The sequence below is a fragment of the Lutra lutra genome, chromosome 10 (genome assembly GCF_902655055.1).
Source record: "Lutra lutra chromosome 10, mLutLut1.2, whole genome shotgun sequence".
Taxonomy (NCBI): domain Eukaryota; kingdom Metazoa; phylum Chordata; class Mammalia; order Carnivora; family Mustelidae; genus Lutra; species Lutra lutra.
This window is the reverse complement of record NC_062287.1, coordinates 14904317-14928860: the sequence shown is the minus strand read 5'-3', so window position 1 is coordinate 14928860 and position 24544 is coordinate 14904317. Positions and strand designations below refer to the sequence as shown.

The following is a 24544-nucleotide window of genomic DNA, read 5'->3' as shown; positions in this document are numbered from 1 at the left end:
TTTAGGGGCACCTGGGTGGCTCAACCATTAAGTGTCTGCCTTCGGCTCAGGTCATGATCCCAGAGTCCTGGGATCAAGTCTCACATTCCACTCCCTGCTCAGCAGGGGAGCCTGCTTCTCCCTCTCCTACTCCCCCTGCTTGTGTTCCCTCTCTCTTCTCTCTCTGTCAAATGAATAAATAAATAAATCTTTAGAAAATTAAAATTAAAAAAGGATTTTATTTATTTGAGAGAGAACACACATGTGTGAGCTGAAGCAGGGTAGAGGGAGCAGCAGAGGGAGAGGGAGAAGCAGACTCCCCGCTGAACAGGGAGCCTGACAGGGGGCCTCTATCCCAGGACCCTGAGATTGTGACCTGAGCTGAGGGCAGGTGCTTAACCGACTGAGACACCCAGACACCCCTATAATTTTTATTCTATAACTGGGGAAACTGAGGTTGAGAGTTTAAGTAACTTATACAGAGGTCTTGCAAACAGCAAGTGGCAGAGCTGGGATTTAAACCTACGACTGACTCCAGAGCCTATGTCCACCTCTATCATCCTCTGGAATTCTTCCAGGTCATTAACAATGCCCTAACATGGAGAGCCCAGACTAGAAGGCCATGCTCAAGATTGACTCAGACTGGAGCAGAGCAGGAGAAGCCATGAGCTTCTGTGAAGTGTGTGCCAACTGCGGCCGTCCTTGCTGACTTTTGGGGAGACTTGCTTCTCCAGCCTGGAAGGAATGGGTGGAACCACTTCACAAATATGGCACACAGATGCAACAGATAGGAAGGGGCCAAAACCCTTTCTTCCTCTGGGTCAGGCCAGGGAGATCCAGGTGACCACATCAAGTTCAGAGGGACGACATTGGGGAAGGCTTTAAAGCGATGCTGAGACAGAGAGCCAGACCTTCTCGCAGAAGCATATGGCCCACTGGATAGAGGCCTCCGACCAGAGCGAACTGCTGAGGTAAGCCATGTTGGAGAGCTGGAGGAAATCGGAGAAGAGCCCCTACCGGCAGTATGCTGCCCCATCCTGGATACGGCTGTCCCTTGGTGCAGACTGGGGCTGGACACGGAGTGAAGACCTGCAGATTCCACATGGAAGGATGTCCTTGTCCTTTTGGCCATGAAAGCAGGTAGGACTCAAGAGAACTTTTTGTTTGTGGATTTAGCTTGCTTCTTGCTTTGGAAGTGTGGTTGACGTGCAATGTTACATTAGTTTCAGGTGTGCAACATAGCACAGCCTTCTTTTATTTAAACTTTTCCAACGTTGTTAGCAGAGCACAAATGTTGCATGGGTGCCTCCCAGGCATGCCCCTTGCTCTTCCGGAGAATCCGGGTGGGGGCTCTCCCACCTCTCCTCCAAGTCAGTAACCCTGCCTGGCAACCCCAGCTCAGGGGGTACCCTTCTACTGATGCTCCTTCACCTTAAGTTTAAGCTACTGGCTCATATTTAGCCTTTTTCTTTCTTTCTTTTTATAAGTAGGCTCCACATTCGGTGTGGAGCCCAATATGGGATCCAAACTCACAACCCTGAGACCAAGACCTGAGATGAAATCAAGAGTCAGAGGCTTAACTGACTGAGCCACCCAGGTGCCCCATGCCAGATCTTTTTCATACAAACTTCTGTTGGGCCACTTCTTCCCAGCCTAGGTTTCTTTTTTTTTTTTTAAGTTTCTTTTTAATTTTTTTTATTTGTTTATTTGACAGAGAGCTAGAGAGAGAGCACAAGTAAGCAGAGCGGCAGGGAGAGGGGGAGAGAGAGAAGCAGGCTCTCCGCCGAGCAGGGAGCCCAATGCGGGGCTCGATCCCAGGACCCTGGAATCATGACCCGAGCCGAGGGCAGCCGCTTAACCAACTGAGCCACCCGGGCGCCCCCCCATCCTAGCTTTCTAGTACGCGTGCAACTGATTAAAAGTAAAGCAAGGGACACTTGGGTGGCTCAGTTGGTTGAGCAGCTGCCTTCGGCTCAGGTCATGATCCCGGCATCCTGGGATCGAGTCCCACGTCAGCTCCTTGCTCAGCGGGGAGACTGCTTTTCTCTCTGCCTCTGCCTGCCACTCTGTCTGCCTATGCTCACTCTCTCTGACAAATAAATAAATAAAATCTTTTAAAAAAATGAAAGTAAAGCAAAATTTTTTTTTTTTTAAGATTTTATTTATTTATTTGACAGAGAGAGAGATCACAAGTAGACGGAGAGGCAGGCAGAGAGAGAGAGAGAGAGAGGGAAGCAGGCTCCCTGCTGAGCAGAGAGCCCGATGCGGGACTCGATCCCAGGACCCTGAGATCACGACCCGAGCCGAAGGCAGCGGCTTAAACCACTGAGCCACCCAGGCGCCCAGTAAAGCAAAATTTAATGCAGGTCATTCCACCTTTAGTTTTGTTTGATTCTGGTCTGCTGAAATAATGTCAGTGTTTTCTTCTATCACCTTTTGTAATAATCTTCTTCCTTTCTATCTTTATATCATCTGCAAAACTGATGAGCACTGATTACTTTGCAGTTAATGAAAAATGACTGCAGAAACTCATTAGTAGTTAAAGAAAATGGGAAATGGGGCAAAACAGAGCCTTGTGGCATGATGCCATGACAGGGGTTCTCTAAGTGTGGCCTGGGAATCCTAGGGTTCCCTAAGACCCTCTCAGAGGGTCTGTGAGATGAAAACCATTTTCAAAATAATGCTAAAAATGTCTTTTTCGCTCTCGTTTTATTGCACACAAATCTTGGAGTTATCTGGAGGCTACGCAATGTGTGAGATTGCAATAGATCAGGCAGAAACAGTTGTAAGAAACTAGTTGTCTATCATATGATCTCCCTGATATGAGGAAGTGGAGATGCAACGTGGGGTGTTTGGGGGGTAGGAAAAAAATAAATGAAACAAGATGGGATCGGGAGGGAGACAAACCATAAGAGACTCTTAATGTCACAAAACAAACTGAGGGGTCCGGGGGGAGAGGGGTAGGGAGAGGGTGGTGGGGTTATGGACATTGGGGAGGGTATGTGCTATGGTGAGTGCTGTGAAGTGTGTAAACCTGGCGATTCACAGACCTGTACCCCTGGGGCTAATAATACATTATATGTTTATTAAAATTTTTTTTTAAATTAAAAAAAAAAGAAACAAAATTAAAAAAAAAAACAAACTAGTTGTCTTCTGTGAGCCAGACGTTAAAGGGATTTGCAAAAATATAAACCAGAGCCATGCTTTCCCCACTTTTTTTTTCCTTTTGGAAAAGTTATTTTTCATCAAAAAAAGGCTATGTTCACATGCAATGGGTCTATCACTAGCATTTTTAAAAGCAATGAATAAATAAAGCATGTAACATTTTTTATTAATTTTAATTTCTATTACAATAAATGTTCATAGAGATGACCTACGTAAACAAAAGTTCTTGAGGGTCCTCAACAATTCTTGAGAGTGTAAAGGGATCTGGAGACCACCAACGTTAAGAACCACAACATTAGAGATAGTCTCTGGGCTGATACCCAGGCCTTATTGTCATAAATAATGTGAAAATTCTTTACAGAATGTTCCGAGCACCTTTCTTCTAAGGCAGAGGCAACGTAGCAGGGCGGACACTAGAGACTGAAGAGCCCAGGATTCTAATTCTGGCTCCGTCACTAACTAGCTGTGTGATCCCGGGTAAACCTCTCCACATCTCTAGAGACCAGATTCCAGGGGTCTTCACTGTAAAAGGGAGGGGCTTTAGAGGATTGGCCTCTAAGGTAAATGTTCAATTTCTTTTTTTTTTTTAAGATTTATTTATTTAGGGGCGCCTGGGTGGCTCAGTGGGTTAAAGCCGCTGCCTTCGGCTCGGGTCATGATCTCGGGGTCCTGGGATCGAGCCCCGCATCGGGCTCTCTGCTCGGCAGGGAGCCTGCTTCCCTTCCTCTCTCTCTCCCTGCCTCTCTGCCTACTTGTGATCTCTGTCTGTCAAATAAATAAATAAAATCTTTAAAAAAAAAAAAAGATTTATTTATTTATTTGACAGATAGAAATCACAAGTAGGCAGAGAGGCAGGCAGAGAGAGAGGAGGAAGCAGGTTCCCCGCCGAGCAGAGAGCCCGATGCGGGGCTCGATCCCAGGACCCCGGGATCATGACCCGAGCTGAAGGCAGAGGCTTTAACCCACGGAGCCACCCAGGCGCCCCAAATGTCCAATTTCTTAATGACTAAAAGCACTTTTACAAAGCTCTTTGGGGGAGGAAGGAAGGGGAGGAATTTGTTCTTTATTTTACCCACAGAGAAGTTTAGGTCCGAAGATGTGAAGAGAAAGAAATGCTCAAGGCCACGTCCTGAGGCAGCAAAAGATGCAGGAACTGAAGCCAGGGTCCTTGTCTTCTGCCTATGACTTGATCTACTCAGTGGATAATATGAATAAAAATAGTATTTGCATGGATAGAGCATGTAAAAATAAATTCTTATTGTGAAACAATTCCAAACTTTGAAAAGTTGGACAGACAGAACAAAGAACTTTCACAGGTTTCATGACTATGGTAGCCAGCCCCCAGGATGGCCTCCTCATAATCTCTGCCTCTGGGTACCCATGGCCTTGGGAGTCCCTACCTCCATTCAACAGTGCTGACCTGTGGGACCAAGAGGACATTAGGTCAGTATGTTGAAGTGATAGTGCGTGACTTTGAGACTTTGTCATAGTCTCAACAATGTCAATGTTGTCCATGTTGCTCTTAGATGGCCTTGGGGGATACCCCCCCATAATGTTTCAAGGACACTCAAGCATCCCTGTGGAGAGTCATATGTGTTGCAGAACTGAAGCATCGTGCCAATAAGCAGCACTAATTTACATTGGGTTGGAAGGAAAAGGCTCGATTATGATGGAGGCTCGGAGTTGACAGAGCCCTGGGGTAAATCAGTGAAGGTGGGTTGCTGGCCTGGCCACCTAAAAGAAAACAGCATCTAGTGGTCTTTTCTAAAAGGTATAGACAGAAAAGCACTAGCTGGACCCCTAGCAAACCAAGTGCCATGGGTTATGTTTATTTGCTTTAGCAAAGAAATCATACCTGCTACAGTAGCTGCAACTGGAAAACCACCAAGTTTTGGATACTCTATGTTATTCTCCAACGCCCATCGGACTTTTGACAGACGAATAGGTGATTGGAGTGGACAAAGGGTAGGAATCACCACCCCTGTATCTTTCAAGACCTCATTGGTGGCATTAATCTTTTTGGTGCTTCCAGAAATGTGATACTGGTTTTAATTTACCATTTTAGTATGTGGACACAGTTCTAGTGACTTCCGGTTGGCTCTTTCTTTCATCATAGTCTTTATGCTGTGGGTCAGAGGACCAATGTAGGGAGTCTACCAGTTGTCAAGTGTATCTACTCAGATACCTACTCGGCAATGGATACCCACCTATATGTTCTGGAGCTGAGGAAATACTAATGGGATGGTACTGGGAACCACTGATCTTGCTTTGAGATGGAGCCAAGCCAAAACTTGGCAAAGATCATCTGACTGCCATCAGCCCCTGCACTGACAAGGGACAACAGCAGCATTTTGAGTCTCTAGGGATTAGCATCAGTTTGGAGCCACAGTTCACTAATCTCCCAACAATCTGGTTATGTTCCATTCCTAATGCATAGTTACCTGGCTTTAGGGGAAAGGGTAGAAGGAAGATTGACAGTAGGACTTTTTGGCAATAGAGTAAGGTCCTTCCTCAAGTGGTCCCAGTCGTCCCTTCATTCCAGGGGGTCGGGGTTTATGAACTGGCTCCAATCTAAGAACTGGTTGAAGGACTCTTACTCTGTTATCAGGAGTCAGACTTCTGTTCACACAATGGCAGTCTTTCCATGTATACAAACCAAGTAAGACTTCAGTAGGCTGCCTAGGCATTTCTGTCCTAGGGACACTGTGAGCACCTAGCCAATGCCAAAGCTCGGCAGGCCCAACCACTCTGAGGCCTGCTTTGGCCCTGCTGCCCATTACAGTAGCTGACTTTGTCTCAGTTACTAAAGGTCTGCTCTTGATTCCCAACCCTCTGACATCCCATTATCCCTGTTGCATCAGTTCAGGGAGCCCACTTTGATGATGGTGTTTCCCATTATGCTTTGCTTTTAGAGCCCTGCAATGATGCCAGTGTTCTTCCCACTAATGCATTTCTCTGGTGAAGGCAGTGTCCTCTGGATCCTACCAAGGAACATCATGAGGCAGTTTTACCTTGTAAGTCTATTCTCGCATTCTGGATACCTTTCTCTTCCATATCGGAAGTTCTGACATCTCAGACTCAATTGGCGCACATCCTCTGTGGGTGTTTAAAATAGTTTAACAGCAAACTATTTGGAGCCATTCCCACTCAACCTGAACAACTACATTACATTCAGAATCTCTGCTCAGTGCCCTCATATTAATGCATTCAGCCCAGTCCAAAACTATATTCCTTCCAGCCTGACCCAACACCTTTAGGATCTACTCTCATACTATTCCCTGGGTTTCTGTCAATATAAATTGGCATTTGAGGGGTCTTGATCAAAGGTAAAGAGAATTGTTGTTTGTACCACTTGTGTATCTTTTCAGCAAACCTGAAATTTTGTCAAAACAAAAAGTGAGGGGCACCTGGGTGGCTCAGTGGGTTAAAACCTCTGCCTTTGGCTCAGGTCATGATCTCAGGGTCCTGGGATCGAGCCCCACATCGGGCTCTCTGCTCAGCAGGGAGCCTGCTTCCTCCTCTCTCTCTGCCTCCTTGTGATTCTGTCTGTCAAATAAATAAATAAATCTTTAAAAAAAACCCACAAAAAACAAAAAGCGAAACAACACACAAACTGACAGAGTCTCAATATTCTTGTGGTATGTGTGGTATTTTCTGCTGGGTCACGCTGCAGCCTGCTGTTACTTGAGTCTGGTTGCAGATCTGAAAGAAGTGGTACGGTTACATTCCTGGGAGAATCAGCAGTCCCCTGCAAGGCAACTGCCTTGGGGAGACCATTACACTTTTTCAGATAAGGAAGGATGGACTATACCTTCCCTGCTGAAGGAAGGTCAGTAGCATGTAGTTTGAGGTTTCCAACATCATCAGAATCTGTCCTTATGTCCCCTGAGATTCAGGGTCTTACTCCTTCCCAGTCAATGTCTTATTTTTTAACATGAGACCCTATCTGGTTATTAATTCAATATTTATTGGAATTCAGTTCCCTGTAAGTAGAAATTAAGGTTTGGGATATGAGAAGTCTTGACCCTAAGGCTATAAGAGATAAGAGTTTCTTTTAGGGTAGTCAAGACATTTTTTTGGTCCCTTTCCCATATCTTAAGCTGGGATTTAAAGCCCTAAGCTTGTCATTGTCTTTCTCCAAACTCTCTAGCATACTTAGAAGCAACCAGCAAGGCTCGTTATGCTACTATTTCTATCAAAATATTCTACGGCAGCAAATATTTCATCACCCAAAGGCTTGCCTTCGGTAAGCAATTATCATAGCTGCCTGCAGGTTAGAATTTAAGGGACTATTTTTTCCACTGAATGCCATGGAATACCAATATCTCCTTGACCACTGGCAATAATCATTAATGCATTTATTATTTTTAAATATTTTATTTTTAAGTAATTTCTACACCCAGTGTGGGACTTGAACTCATGACCAGGAGATCAAGTCATATGCTCTTCTGAATGAGCCAGCCAGGTGCCCCAGTGATTAACGCATTTAAATTTAATCAGATCAAAGAACCAATTCCAGACTCCCTGTCTTTAAGATTCTGTTTCCCTGAGACCATAGCCAGTACCAATAAGCATATCAGACAGAGAAGCAGAACCACTGTGAATTATAAGATAGGGAGTTTCTATCAGAATCAGACTTTCCACAGTCGTGGAAGGAGCTGGGGAAGTGAAGGACTAGCAGAGAAGTCAAGAGGATCAGAATAGGAGTTACCAACAACCCCATCTAGCTGGCATGGGCCCATGATGAGAAAGCTCGTGGAGCCCTCATCCTTGGGCCCCCCACCAAGTCCCTGGAGGTGGGCCTGGGGCCACCGCTGGACAGCTGGGTCACCAGTTGGGAAGAATTTCTGTACACTAATCAGAGCAAGGCAAGGACAAGCTTGAGCTCACTGACACTTACGTTTGCAACTCTCACCACGTCTAACCACAATGACCTTCAGAGAAAAATATTTGCTGCTTCATTTCTGCCTTGCCAATCTCATGCGCGTTCCTCTTTTGACCTACTCTAACCTGAAACCATCTGGAGGAGGGGCTTCTGGCAAAGAGAATCCCAGCTTAACCACGTTCTCACAGTACAAACCACCACTGCCAAGTGTAATGTGCGAATCTGGCCTGGATCCTGGTTTGGAAGGCAAACAGCCCCTGAAAGGCGTTTTGGGGAAATAGGGATGATTTTTAGATGAACTAGCTGTTAGGTAATTACAAAGGATTAATGTTAATTCTGATGCTTGAAAAGTATTATGGTTATGTAAGGGAATGTCGTTTTTTAGGAGTTAGGCACTTATATAGTCAAGTGTGAAGTTTCAAATGGTTTAACATTTATTTATCTGGGTTTTTTTTTTCTTATGTGAACATGGCAAAATGTTAACAGTTGTTGAATCTGTGTGGCAGATCTGCAGATGTTTCAACTACTGCATTTGAAATTTTGAGTAATGAAATAATAGGGAAATAAAAGATTTCTCTTGATTATGACCTGCTCTAGAAGCCTTTCGTGCCTGCCTCTTCTCTCCACGTATGTCTACCCTGTTGCTCTCCAGGCATCCCCAGCTCTGAGGCATTTGCATTGCCTACCCTTCAATTTCTAAATTTCTAAAATTTGAAGTCCTTAAAGGACACAAACTCCTCTCACCTTGAACTTGCCAGCACTTATTTCTGTACCTGACACAGAATAGGTGCTCCTTTAATCCCTGTTCAGTCAAGAACAGAAGTCTAATGGAGGAACTTTCTTCAGGGATATCACCAAGTTTAAGGCTCACGTGAATATAAGGAGAGCAAGGTTTTGGATTTTCAAAATTTTTGTTTCAAATTACAAAACTAGTGCATGCAAATTAGTGTAGAATCAAAGCGAAAAACAAAATTGGTATCTCACTCCTATCGTATACATACTCCTTCATGTGGAGTCAAGAACTTAGGACATCTCTTTCCAGAACTATTTCTTCCTCCTTCTTCTCCTTCTCCTTCTTCTCCTCTTTGATTAAGTAGGCCCCACGTCCAGCATGGAGCCCAACAAGAGGCTCGAACTTACAGCTCTGAGATCAGGACCCAAGTGTAGATCAAGAGTGGGGCGCTCAACTGACTGGGCCACCCAGCACCTCCAGAACTATTTCTATGCAATTATAAACACACACATACACACACACACACACACACACACAACAAATGGTGATTTCTTTTTTTTTTTAAGATTTATTTATTTACTTGTCAGAGAGAGAGAGAAAGAGAGCACAAGCAGGCAGAGTGGCAGGCAGAGGCAGAGAGAGAAGCAGGCTTCCTGCCGAGCAAGGAGCCCGATGCGGGACTCAATCCCAGGACCCTGGGATCATGACCCGAGCTGAAGGCAGTGACTTAACCGATTGAGCCACCCAGGCATCCCTGGTGATTTCTTTTTAACTGAAAAAATATATCATGGAGTTTTCCACACTAGTGTATCAATAGATCCACATCATTCTTTTTTTTTTAAATTAAAGGTTTTATTTATTTATTTGAGAGAGAGAGCATGGGCAGGGAAGGATCCTGGGGTAATAACCTGAACTGAAGGCAGATGCCTAACCAACTGAGCCACCCAGGTGCCTAAGATTATATATTTCAATAACATGTAAACATGATCTGTACTTGATATAGTCATTTGACAATAGGAAACACTAAAAGACAATCTAAAAAGTTAACACAAAGTAAATGCCAAATAAACACCATGTAAAAAGTTGAAAGATGATGATATAAACATTTAGTATTTAAAAGGTAGCATTCTCTTTTTTTTAAAAGATTTTATTTATCTATTTGACAGAAAGAGATCCTAAGTAGGCAGAGAGGCAGAAAGAGAGAGGAGAAAGCAGGCTCCCTGCTGAGCAGAGAACCCAATGTGGGACTCGATCCCAGGACCCTGAGATCATGACTTGAGCCAAAGGCAGAGGCTTTAACTCACTAAGCCACCCAGACACCCAAAAGGTAGAATTCTTAAAATAAAAAAAAAAATTTAATTTATCTATTTATTTGAGAAAGAGTGAGAAAGAGAGAACATAGGCAGGGAAAAGGGCAGAGAGAGAGGGAGAAGCAGACTCCCCACTGAGCAGAGAGCCTGATGTGGGGCTTGATCTCAGGACCCAGGGATTAGGACCTGAGCCAAAGGCAGCTGCCCAACTAACTGAGCCACCCAGACATCCCTAAAATGAAAATTTTAAACATGCAAAGTATTACTTGCCCTGTCTAGTAATTTTTTTGTGTTTTTTGTTTAATGAAAGATAATCCAGGTATAAAAGATATTTCTTTCTTTCTTTCTTTTTATTAACATATAATGTATTATTTGACCCGGAGGAACAAGTCTGTGAATCATCAGGCTTACACAATTCACAGCACTCACCATAACACATACCCTCCCCAATGTCCATAACCCAGCCATCCTATCCCTCCCCACTGACCCACCAGCAACCCTCATTTTGTTTCCTGAGATTAAGAGTCTCTTATGGTCTGTCTCCCTCCTGATTCCAACTTGTTTCATTTTTTTCCCTCCCTACCCACCTCAACCCCCCACCCTGCCTCTCACATTCCTCATATCAGAGAGATCATAGGTGGGATCAAGGTGGGAATGAGAGATTCAGAAGGAAATAAGATTGAATAGTGAGAACGGTGAGGGCTCTCAGGAAGGAGAGCTACAAGGCAAAACGGGCTTGTTTCTGTGCATGAGGAAAGGACCAGGAAAGCGAAAGCGGTGGGGGGGATAATTGTCTTTCTCTGACTGACTTATTTTGCTTAGCATAATACCCTCTAGTTCCAACCATATCGTTGCAAATGGCGAGGTTTTTGGGCTTTTTGATGGCTGCATAGTATTCCATTGTATATATACACCACATCTTCTTTATCCATTCATCTGTTGATGGACGTCTAGGCTCTTTCCACAGTCTGGCTATTGTGGACATTGCTGCTATAAACATTCGGGTACACGTGCCCCTTTGGATCGCTACATTTGTATCTTTAGGGTAAATACCCAGTAGTGCGATTGCTGGGTTGTAGGGTAGCTCTATTTTCAACTTTTTGAGGAACCTTCATGCTGTTTTTCCAGAGTGGCTGTACCAGCTTGCATTCCCACCAACAGTGTAGGAGGGTTCCCTTTTCTCCGCATCCTCGCCAACTTCTGTCGTTTCCTGACTTGTTAATTTTAGCCATTCTGACTGGCATGAGGTGGTATCTTACTCTGGTTTTGATTTGTATTTCCCTGATGCCGAGTGATGTTGAGGACTTTTTCACGTGTCTGTTGGCCCTCTTGGTCTTCTTTACAGAAATATCTGTTCATGTCTTTTGCCCATTTCTTGATTGGATTATTTGTTCTTTGGGTGTTGAGTTAGGTAAGTTTTTTACAGATTTTGGATACTAGCCCTTTATCTGATAAGAAGTTATTTCTTATATTTGCACTGATGTTGGTTGAATTGCTAAAAATACATCCAAAAGCATCTTTAAGTTAGGCTTTAGCATACATGTTGCTTCATACAAGCTCATTTCCCTTTATAACGATTTGGTTTTAGTGCTGAAATTGGTATTACTTTTGCGAGTTTTGGTCTTAGATCAGTTTCTGATTTTGTGTCAGTTTCATCTATAATATTCTCCTCTCCTTTCTTCGCATTTCTTCTGTGGAAGTATTTACAAATGACTATAACCCATAGCGAATATTTAAATGTTAAAAAACCACCAATGCACCAGTGAACATTGTTGAGTAGTATTCAAATTATGGAACACTCAGATTTCCTGGCACTAGACAGAATCCCAGATTCAAACGGCCAATTTAAGGACTTACCTTTGCCTACAAAGCTTGTTATTTCTTGGGTCACCACTCACTGGATTTCTATAAATTATGCCTCTAAGTTTATTTATACTTATTTTATTTACAACAATACTTGCTGTTAGCAGCAGAACCACGAACACACACTTGTAGCATGGTAGCAAAGAGAAATTGACATGGATACGTTCTCACTGTGTTCTCGAATAGGTAAATACCATCCCGATAGTACAGCCCAGTTTAACAGATTCTGTGCTAAAGACTAAAAGTACATCATGGTTTTGTTGACTGTGACAGTCTGAGTGGAACACAAGGTGGGAATGAGAGATTCAGAAGGAAATAAGATTGAATAGTGAGAACGGTGAGGGCTCTCAGGAAGGAGAGCTACAAGGCAAAACGGGCTTGTTTCTGTGCATGAGGAAAGGACCAGGAAAGCGAAAGCGGTGGGGGGGCGGTGCCAGCAAGGAGCCTGATGGACTTTGAAACATCTTCTGGGGGTGCCTGGGTGGCTCAGTGGGTTACGCCGCTGCCTTCGGCTCAGGTCATGGTCTCAGGGTCCTGGGATCGAGCCCTACATCGGGCTCTCTGCTCAGCAGGGAGCCTGCTTCCTCCTCTCTCTCTGCCTGCCTCTCTGCCTACTTGTGATCTCTGTCTGTCAATAAATAAAAAATATTAAAAGAAAAAAAAAGGGGGCGCCTGGGTGGCTCAGTGGGTTAAAGCCTCTGCCTTCGGCTTGGGTCATGGTCCCAGGGTCCTGGGATCGAGCCCCACATTGGGCTCTCTGCTCCGCGGGGAGCCTGCTTCCTCCTCTCTCTCTCTGCCTGCCTCTCTGCCTACTTGTGATCTCTGTCAATAAATAAAATCTTAAAAAAAAAAAAAAAGAAAAAAAAGAAATCTTCTGGTAGGATTTCATCAGCACTTACTTGGGTAACTTTCTCTGGTCACTGGGAAACCTGTGGGACTTTCTCCTCCAAGATGAATGGGGCCCAGACACTTGCTGCTTTCACTTGTTCCTGGGGTGGTGGCTGTGTGCGATCCACGCTGGCGGCTTCCGGGCACTCCAACTATGTTAATTTAGTGGGAAGCTCTCGCATTTATAGGTTTCACTCTTGGATCATGGTTTTCTATGCTCTCTATTTTGTTCCTTAAATAGGCCAGAAGTAAAGTCCCTTCCTTGGTAGAGTCCCTTACTTGCCATTTTATCCTAACTTGTACCCACAGTGCAAGGCTGAGCTCTTCTTACTCCCTCCGTGACTGGATGTGTCAAATCCCTTTTTTTGTCCAGGTTACTAGTTTCGTGTAGGAACTTCTCCTCTACCTGCCACGCTCATTCGAATGTGGTGGTTAAAGAGATCCACACGCTCACCATGAACTACGATGTAGCCCATGTAAAGAATGATGTGGGTGGGGCATCTGGGCGGCTCAGTCGGCTAAGTCGGCTATGTTGTCTGAGCCGCTGCCTTTGGCTCAAGCCTGCTTCTCCCTCTGACCCTTTCCACCACTCGTGCTCGCTCTCTTTATGACAAATAAATAAAATCTTAAAAAATATATATATATACACATTTAATCTTATCACAATATATAGGTTTACAATAATGATAAACGTGCGCTTATTACACTGCTTTTTCTAATAGCAAAACTGTGAAACCTTTAGTATACCCCTATCACAGAAAACTGGTACACTGTTTATTATCACGATCACTCATTATTATTATTACTATTTTTAAAAATTAATTAATTAATTAATTAATTTGATAGAGAGAGACACAGCAAGAAGGGGAACACAAGCAAGGGAAGTGGGAGAGGGAGAAACAGGCCTCCTGCTGAACCTGGAGCATGATGCGGAGCTCAATCCCAGGACCCTGGGATCATGCCCTGGGCCGAAGGCAGCTGCTTAACGACTGAGCCACCGAGGTGCCCCTATTACTATTTTTAAAGATTGTATTTTTTAAAGTAATCTCTACACCCAGCACGGGGCTCAGACTCACAACCCTGAGATCTAGAGTTGCATGTTCTCCGGACTGAGCCAGTGAGGCACCCCAACCACTCATTATTACTTAAAACATGTAAAGAAAGTGTTTCAAAAAATTACAGAATCCCTTATAATATCGAGAATCTCTGGGAATTTCTATTTCTTATTCTGGAATCCCAAAGATTGGCCGTAAGTTAATTTTTGAAGCTGGTCACTGGCACATAGCAGGTCATACTACTATTGTACCTGTTGTCACACACATGTTTAAATTTTTCCATAATGAGTAAAACGAAACTGGATCATCCCACATTCCTGCCCAAACTCCTTCAATGGCTTTCCAGTGCCCATAGAACAAAAGGCAACTATGGGATCATTCCTTTAAAGCTTGGATGGATTTCACCCTCCCACCTCTTCGGCCGCAGTGCATCTCATTCTCCCATTACTTTCCAGCAACACTTGCCTTCTCTCAAGTTCCTCAAACTCACCAGACACTTTTCCTGACTCAAGCCCATGCTGCTGAGAATAGTTTTCCTGTCATTTCCTGGGCAAACTCCTACTCATCTTTAAACGGGAGTTCCTCTTGGAGGCCTTTCTTAGACCAGCCTCCTTCCCCCTTCCCACCACCAAACCTAAATTAAAGATCTCACACAATTCTCTCCCAGTGCTTCCCACAGTTTGTAGTTACATTCATGCACCTAACCGGGTTCGTGATGATCACCCTCACTACATGGTAAAGGCAGACAGTGTGTCTTTTTCTCACCCATCTTTTGCCGGCCCCAAGCACAATGCTTGGTACAAAAGAGCCCCACAGTAAACACTAGTTTAAACGATCTCAGCTGTCAAGGGAGGTAGCTATTAGAGCAATTAGGAAATAAAGCAAAATTCTTCTTAGTGAATATATGACAGCTCTCAGTGATCACCAATTTTTTTGTATTGCTCACAAACCTATCCTAGAATCTCACCCAAGATCGACCCTGGGCTTGCTACTTGTTGTTTCTGGGGGCTACCTTTCTTCCTAGTAGCTCTCATTAGTAAATCTAAAAGTGATCCTCCAGGGTTGGCGATGGAAGGAGAGTAAGCATAGGAGATGTAAGAGACAGAGCAACCAATTGCAATTTGCCTAGAATTTCAAATCTGACCCTGGTCCCAAGATTTAGGGGTTATTTGTTTGTTTGTTCCGTATTACTGCACTTTATTGCTTTCCTTGTATCAAGATTTAGTTTTTGGTGCAAATGTAAGAGAGGACTTCACTACACTCTGTAGACATTAAAAAGACAGCAACAGGGGGCGCCTGGGTGGCTCAGTCAGTTAAGCATCTGACTCTTGACCTCTGCTCAGGTCTTCATCTCAGGGTTGTGAGTTCAAGCCACGTGTCGGGCTCCACACTCGGCATGGAGCCTATTTAAACAAACAAACAAACAAATAAATACAACGATGGAATATTATGAAAAACTTTATACCAATAAAAATGTAAGAACTTAGATGAAATACAGTCCTTGAAAGACACAAATGATCATAACTAACTCAAGAAGAAATGAAATACCTGAATAGTCCTAGGTCAATTAAATAAATTGGATTGGTAATGAAAAATGTCCCCTTGTCCCAGGATGGCTTCACTGTTAACAAAATATTAGCAAATTGAATTCAGCAATATGTAAAAAGGATAACACAGCATTCCCAAGTGGGTTTATCCTAGGAACGCGAGATTGGTTTAACATTTGAAAATCAATTAATGTAATTCATCATGGTAACAGAATAAAGGAGAAAAACCACATGATTATTTCAATAGATACAGAAAAGGTATTTGGCCAAATTCAAAACCAGTGTATAACAACAACAATGAAACTCTCACTAAGATTTCTGTTGTCCAAGATTCACCTTGTTTATAGCCTAACTTCCATGCTTTTCATGGTGTACCAAGGTTCTCCCCCACAACCAATCCTGAAAGAGTCAACACTCAACCTTAAACAAATATTTGAGCACCTGTAATGGGCTAGGCAATGTTCTAGGAGCTAAGGATATGGTTATGAACAGATGAAGTCTCTGCCTTGTAGAGTTTGTGTTCTTTGAAATAGGTGTGATTTCTGGGAGGACTCCTTCCTCTTTCCCCCTACCCATAATAAATCTGTATGTGTGTCTGTCTTCAAAACTTCTCTTTCCCATTTCTCCATAATTTCTCACAGATTGTAGAATAAATAATGACTATGCTACAGCTCTTTCAGTGCCCTAGGAGGTAGATTATCTGGGCAGTAGGGTCTTGGACTCCTTTAAAATACACATTTTAAAGGCTTATTTATTATCTTTCCCACATCTTGGACTTCGATTCACATTTAACTCTATTCTCCTTAGAAAAGCACTAAATAGGAGAGGCATGGTTTTCTCTCTGTCACTTGTAAATCCGGCACCATATGCCCAAATGCTAAATTAATAATTGTCTTCTTGCTCTAAACATTTTTTTAATGCCTTATGTAAATATGATTCACATACCATTTAAAGTGTTCCTCTATTTAAAGGGTATAATTTAGTGTTTTTAAACTATATGTACAAAGCCGTGAAATCATCACAACAATCTAATTTTAGAACATTTTTGTGCTGCCTTAAAGAAATCTCATAGCCATTCATAGTCAATCTTAAATACTTTTAAAGTGTCTTTATCACTGTCATTAGCTGATTTTCTCACGCCTCAGTCTAGCGCACCTCTCCTTCTCTAGGATCAGCCTGGTGCACACAGTCCCAAAGTCCCTATCTTTGAACTTGACCTCCTTCCATATTCTTCTCTCTGCCGTTAGGATTGTGGTGGGTGTTACCTCCACAATATCCTTCCCACCCTCTCCGCCTTGGGCAGCAGTGCGCACAGCTGGGACTCCAGCTCCTGCAGAGGGGAGCTACCGACTACGTTGCATTTGACGTCCTCCTTCCTTACTCTGTACTTTTCAGTTCATCGAGCCATTTTTTAAGATTTTATTTATTTATTTGACAGAGAGAGAGAGCACAAATAGGCAGAGAGGCAGGCAGAGGGAGAGGGAGAAGCAGGCTCTCCGCTGAGCAGGGAGCCCAATGCAGGGCTCAATCCCAGGACCCTGAGATCATGACCTGAGCCGAAGGCAGAAGCTTTACCAACTGAGCCACCCCAGCACCCAATTTCCTTTATTCTTTAAGCCAGTTTGAGTTGGATTTTTTTGTTAAACTGAAATGGGACCCTACTTAGGATTCACTTATTATTGCTTAACAGCTTTATTGAGATATAATTTACATATATATAATCCATCTATTTAAAGTATACACACAAATCAGTGGTTTTTCGTGTATTGACAGAGTTGTGCAACCATCACCAAAATCAATTTTAAAATATTCTCATCACAACACCTGAGTGGCTTAGTCGATTAAGTGGCTGCCTTCGGCTTGGGTTGTGATCCCAGGGCCCAGGGATCGAGTCCCGCATGGGGCTCCCTGCTCAGTGGAAAGCCTGCTTCTCCCTCTCCCTCTGCCTGCTGCTCCCCCTGCTTGTGCTCTCTGACTTTCCCTGTCAAATAAATAAATAAAATCTTTTTTTAAAAATACCTTTAAAAATATTTTCAATATAAAATAAAATTTAAAAAAATAAATATTTTCATCATCCCCAAAGGAAACCCTGTACCCATTAACAGTCAGTCAGTCTCCATTTCTCCTCATATTGGACTTCTGCCTTCTAGAACTGTAAGATACTAAATTTTTTTAAAATTTTTTTTTTTTATTTGACAGAGAGATCACAAGCAGGCAGAGAGGCAGGCAGAGAGAGAGGAGGAAGCAGGCTCTCCGAGAGAGCAGAGAGCCCGATGCGGAGCTCGATCCCAGGACTCCGAGATCATGACCTGAGCCGAAGGCAGCGGCTTAACCCACTGAGCCACCCAGGCGCCCCGATACTAAATTTTTTAAAATATATTTTGTTTTTAAATAATCTCTACAACCAATGTGGGGCTCAAACTCACAACTCCGAGATCAAGAGTCACACGCTCCACTGACTGAGCCAGCCAGGTGCCACAATAAACTGGTATTGTTTTAAGCCACTAAGTTTGTGGTAATTTAATTATGGCAGCAATAAGAAATGAATAAACGAGTGCTTATTAGACATTTGTATATCTTCTTTGGAGAAATATTTATTCGAAATGTCCATTTATCAATTGGCTTATTAATCTTTTCATTGTTGAGTTGGAAGAGTTCTTAATATAATCTGGGTACAAGTCTCTCTTTTTAAAAATTTTTTTAAGATTTGATTAATTTGAGAGAGAGAGCAAGAGCGAGCACGAGCAGGGGAAGGAGCAGAGGGAGAGGGAGAAGCAGACTTCTGGCTGACAGACATGGGGCTCGATCCCAGGACTCTGGGAGCATGACCTGAGCCAAAGGTAGACATTTAACCGACTGAGACACCCAGGCACCCCTGGCTAAAACTCTCTTATCAGATACGTGATTTGTAAATATTTCCCCACATTCTGTAGGTTGTCTTCACTTTCTTGGTCATGTTCTTTGAAGCACAAAAATATTTAATTTTGATGAAGTCCAATTTATCCATTTTTCTTTTGTTGTTTGTGCTTTTGGTGTCATATTTAAGAAGGCTTTGTCTAACCTAAGGTCACGAAGATGTGCTCCTATGTTTCTTCTAAGGATTTTGTAGTTTTATCTTTCATAATTAGATCCATGATCCCATTTAGTCAATTTTTTAGAAAGATTTTATTTATTCATTTGACAGACAGAGATCACAAGTAGGCAGAGAGTGGTGCAGGGAGCAGGTTCCCTGCTGAGCAGAGAGCTCCATGCAGGGCTCTATCCTAGGACCCTGGGATCATGACCTGAACTGAAGGCAGAGGCTTAATCCACTGAGCCACCCAGGTGCCCCCCCCCCCTTTAGTCAATTTTGTGCATGGTATGAGGAAGGGGTTTGGCTTCATTCTTTTGCAAGTGGATATCCACCTCACCCAGCTCCATTTATTGAAAAGACCAATCCCTCCCCCACAACTTTGAATTGTCTTAGCGCCCTTGCTGAAAATCAATAGACCATAAATGTAACAATTTATTTTGGGACTCTCCAATCTCTTCTACCAGTACGTTTGTTCTCACGCTAGTACTGCATGTCTTGACTTCTGTAGCCCCTTATTATTTTTGAATAATGTTTTTATTATAAAGACAACATATTATCATTATAGAACATTAGAGGAAAAGGGGAAGAAGAAGGAAAAATTGCCAACGATTCCAATACGGCAAGATAACCTTGTTAATGAGTTAGTATATTTTATCCCTTCCTTGTTTCTATATTTTTGGATTTTATTTTTTAACACACTGAGATTATAATGTATATACAATATAGTATTTTGCTCTTTTTACTTAACATTGCAATAGAAGCATTTCCCCGTGTTACTAGAAACTTTACAAAACGTCTTTTCCAATGGCTTGCATTAATGTTCTGCTGTGGGAATACACTGAAATTTATTTAACCAATCTCTTCTTTTTTGACATCTAAGTTGTTTCCATTTTGAGACTTATAAAAAACACTGCATCTTTGTGAATAAATTTTTGTATCTATTTTGGATGATATTCTTGGGATAATTAAACAGGAACAAAATTGATACACATCACCGATGGTTCCTCTGAGTGTAGCATCAGTCTATCTCCAGCAGAGCAAAGGATGAGACCTCCCCCCCGCCCTGCCCCGCATTCATTGTTTGCCAGCTCTGGATATTCATCTTCTTTTTTTCTTTTCTTTTTTTAACTTTGCAAGTTTGATAGATAAAAAATGGGTAACTGGTTTTTAAAATTTGCATTTCTTTTGTTATTAGTGAACTTGAACATTTTCCCACGTGTCTTTTAGTCCTGTATATTTCCTCTTTTGTGAACCGTTCAAGTTCATTTATTTTTCAGTGGGGTTCTTGACGAATTCTGACTGATTACTCTGGATTCTGGCTTTCCTATCAGTAACCAACTCTTAACACACCTGGGTTGTTTGTTCAGAACATCCAGAAAGGGGCTTTCTGAATAAAGAGAATATTAAAGAATATATAGATATCTGGAAAGGGGCTCTTCTTCGGAAAGTGGAAGGCTCAAGAAAGGGGATCAGAGTAAAAATACCCCATTTCTGAAAGGGATATTAGCCATCTCGGATCAGCTCTAATAGCCAGAAAAGTTGACAAATGTAGCCCTAAGCAAATCACTAAGGTATTGAGAATTTTCAACTTAAAAATCTCCAAGTTTAAGGGACACCTGGCCCGCTCCATCAGTGGATCATATGGCTCTTGATTTTGGGGTCGTGAGCTCAAGCCCCGCGTTGGGTGTAGAGATTGCTTAAATAAATAAACTTTTAAAAATCTCCAAGTTTAAGTTCCCAGTGTGTTACATATAACTTTGAACTTAAGCTTCTCAGGGCTGTGATAAAGATCTAAGTGGTCTTATATGGGAACAGACCTTCAAGGGGGTAGGATAGGGACATAGCAAAAGTGATGGGAAGCCATTATCTATTTACGCCCAACACAGGAAGATAAAGTCTAAACTTAAGCTGCCTTAGGACAGCTGTGGGGTAGTATCAAGGAATAGCCAACTGTCAGAGGTGGGAGTCTGAGCAACAGATGATTGTAAAAAAATCAGTACACACCTCTTTGGTTACTTTGTAGGAGGAATTTGATAATGTCTTGATAATTCTTTGTCTGTAATAGGCATGTCCCAATAGAGAACGAGATGGGCTAACTGATGTGAATTCCAGCTGGCACAGAAGGTGACATAAGGTGCAAATGTCTGATCTCATAGGGCCATGACATCATCACATCTTCTAGACATTTCTGAATTAGACAAGCCCATTAACATGCAGGGATTCTGGGTAGGAGTGGGAATCCCACAGAAGTCACACTACAAGGATGAAGCTATGTGGGGGAATACCAGACCGGAACCTGACATTTCATATTGCATCCTTGGCAGGACCTTTTCAAAGAAACAAGAACCGAAATGTAGCTTGAACTGGCATGCAAAGCAGGCCGCTATTTCAGTCTGAATCATGAGCCGGGGCCACAGCGGGCCATCTGAAACTGAGTGGCAAAAGCAAACTGAACACCAAGGCATGAATGCATATAATAAAGATTTAAAGCTGTCCAGGCAACTGGACAGTTCCAAGCATTAGCTAGGCTGGGAATCGGGCCAGAAAGCAGAATTTTATAGCATTTTCTTCCTGGCTAGAGCCATGCCAACAGTGATATTCTAGCCCTCCCTCTCCACCCCCGCCCTGGGATTCTTGCTGTCCCCTGGACCGTCCCAGGACCTGAGGACCACAGGTCTCTTAGGCCGCTTCCGGTATACTGCAATGTTGTCATGTCACCTGCCACTCTGCTCCTCCCCCGTCCTACAGCCCCTCCCCTCTGCAGCCCTGCCAAGCTGCGAAGGAGCTGGCATCGCCCAGACCCAGAGGGCAAAAGTGTGGCTGAGGTGGCCAGCCACGTCATCTGTAACCCAGAGTGCTTATGTTCTCTGCAGTCCTGTCATGCAAGGACCTGCCAATGATCCTCAAGTCTGTTCTGCTTTCTTTGGCCTTCCAGAAGTGAATAGCTGTCTTGAAAACAGAGTAAAGAAAGCTCTGATGGGAAAATATTTTCAGGCTTCCTTCTCCCCTGCTTTTTTTTTTTTTTTTTTTTTTTTTTTTTTGGTGCTAGGTCATCTTCCTCCCTTCCATCATACTCTTGTGTATCTCCCTTCTGGAAAGCCTTTCTGAACCCCAAGACCCACTCCTTCGGGCTCTGGTTCGTCTCTGGCGATCACAGATCGCCAAACAAGAGTTTTCATTTAGGACCCAGTCCGGGTTTCTCCTAACCAGAGAAACTGAAGGAGTGTTTAGAGAAAGTAAATAGAGTTTACTATTAGCTTAAGTCACACTCAGCTCTTCCTGTGCGTAGCAGGCACCGAATGTGTTTAACTTAATTGAAATCACATGCAAAACACCACTGCCCTTGAGAGCTAAGGCAACTTTAATTTTTAAATGTCCATGCACAGATAATGATTAAAATCTGAGGATCTTGATTTAGACAGACATAAGTGAAATCTAGGCTTTACCACTTACGAATTGTAACCAAGGCCAAGTCACTGCGTTTCTCTGAACTGCCTTATTTTCTAAAAGGAAGACATGAATAACGTGCCCATAGGGCTTTCAAGAAGATTAAATGTGATCCTCTATGTAAATGAGCCCCTTGTTCATGCTCATGGACAGTTAAGTGATAGCAGCTTCATTCTGTGCAGGCATATCCTCAATGAGCCTCTGCTTTTTAACCTTGAGCTCTATGAGGGTGGGGCCAGGATGTACCCCCTGAGGCAGTGTAGTTGTCCAGCTGACTGATCCTACATGCATCATCCCAAGAGAGCTCAAAGGCAGTCTCATGGTATTTGGGACAGACTTGGGAGAAGGGCCTGAATGGTTGTATTTGAGACAGAGAATGAGTATCTGCATAATGAACCAAGTCCACTACATCACGCCATGTTGCCTAGTTGTGAAGTTTTAGGAAACTTGTTCATTTGTTTGTTTATTCCCACTAACATTTATTGAACCTCTATTATGTCTGAAGCTCCAGTGTTGAAAGACACACAAGGTCTCTTACCACCTAAGCTTACAGCTTAATGATTTAATCTAAAAGAAATAAGGAGGCAATTTAATTAGTATTCATTGAAAAACCATTCGACTCAGCTATGTAAAGGAACACTGTGTTCTATTAAGCAGAACCAGAACCTCCAAAGCTTAGCTCTTGGAAGACAGTATCTGGAGAGGAAGAATTGGCTGACCAGAGTCCTGGTCTGTCCCAGGTTCCCTTCCCCTCAGGGCTCCTCTCTTCACTGTTCCCTCGCTAATCCTTTAGTCCAAACGTAGATTTTAAAACGCTTGTTTGTAGATGAAACGGGTTGGAATCCTCCACTAAAGATTTTACTGCGTAATAAGGGAGAACTGAAGGATATCATTGGAAGCGATGGGAAGCAATGGTATGACTTGGGAAACTGACCATACCTACTAGAGCTGATCATAATCATATGAGCATGTGATGACCTCACGAAGCTGTTCCCAGGAACACACCCAGTGGGCAGTTTTTTGGGTATGTCTGCTCTCTAAAACCATATGCTAGGGTGTTAATAACAGAACTATCTATAATAGCCAAATAACAGAAACAACCTAAATGGCCATGAGCAATGAAATTGACAGGTTAGAGTATCCTCGCACAATGGAATTCTTCTTACACAGCACAAAAATGGGCAAAGCACAACCTTATGCAACAAATGGGTGGACCTCAGCAACACACTGTTACATGAGGAAATCCAGATGCAGAAGGGGGTACACGGTGTGGTTCCAATCATCAAAAGCCCCCCAAATAGGCAACACTAATCGATGGTGTTTGAAGTCAAGATAATAACTGTCTTTGGGGCTAATGGCTAGAAGGTGCACAAGGACTCCAGGGGCACTGGTGATATTCTATTTCTTCGCTTTGGATGTTGGTTACACGAATTCATCAAGATACACACTTACGATGTGTGTACTATTCTGTATGTACACTGTACTTCAACAAAATGTTTTTTAGAGAACAGTATAGAAGGCTCTGCCCTCCTGATTGCCCTATCGCTAACTCACTCAGGAGCTTGGTTTGAATCCGCTATAGCCCACTCTCGGACTGGACAAGTGCCTAAGCCTTTTGCATGTGTTCCTGATTTCCCAAGCCTTTGAACACTAGTTGGGAGCAGATGTGGCCTTATTTCCCACCACAGACGAGCTAAAGTCTAGACAGTCTTGTCCCCTTGGTGGCTTAGCTTACCATTTCCCTGGACCATTTCCCTGGGTCTCCCAGCCAGTTCCTGAGTCCCAGCTGAAAGATATTCCAGACCCCAGAAAATTGGAAGGACTATGGTAAATTATTCAGTGAACAGACAGATTTTTTTGGGTGAGATCCCAGCCTCTATATTTAAGAGTGGCCATGCCCCCAATATAAACCCAATAATAAAATAATACTTTAAAAAAACAGGGCACCTGGGTGGCTCAGTTGGTTAAGTATCTGTCTTTGGCTCAAGTCATGATCCTAGGGTCCTAGGATCGAGTCCCACATCGGTCTCCCTACTCAGTGGGGATCCTGCTTCTCCTTCTCCCTCTGTCCCTCCGCGCAGCATTGTGCACGCACGTGCTCGCTCTCTCTCTCTCTCTCATTCTCTCAAATAAATAAATCTTTTTTTAAAAGAAATATTAAAAGATGTTCTTCAGCTTTTAAAAAATAAATAATACTTTAACAAAAGAATAATTATTCTGTTCATTCCAAAGTCCCCCCACCCCTTAGAATATAAGCTGCACGAGAGCAGGGATTTAGTTTTATTCACTGCTTTTTTTAATTTTATTCACAGCTGCTGTAGTCCCAGCACCTAGAACAGTCCCTGGCACATAACAGGCACTCAATAAATATTTCTTGAATGAAATAACTGTTTATAAAGAAAAGCAGCATAGCACAGAGGATACGAGTGTGTGTTCTAGAATGAGATTGCTGAGGTTCAAATCCCAGCTCCGCTGCTTACTAGCTAGGAGATGTTGGGCAAACTATTTAATCTTTCCAGGCCTCAGTTTCCTCATTTGTAAAATGGAAATAATGCTAGTATCTTCCTCTTAGGGTTACTGTGAAGTTTAAAGAACACAT

At 43.0% G+C, this 24544-nt stretch overlaps 1 long non-coding RNA gene across 1 annotated transcript; it reads left to right on the top strand.

Annotated features, from left to right (window-relative positions):
- Positions 1 to 3537: 3537 nt before the first annotated feature.
- LOC125110222 (uncharacterized) lies at positions 3538 to 23082 on the top strand. The gene is made up of 3 exons (XR_007130528.1): positions 3538 to 3704; positions 6057 to 6158; positions 22772 to 23082. It is a non-coding gene; the product is annotated as an uncharacterized LOC125110222 (long non-coding RNA).
- The last annotated feature ends 1462 nt before the right edge of the window (positions 23083 to 24544 follow it).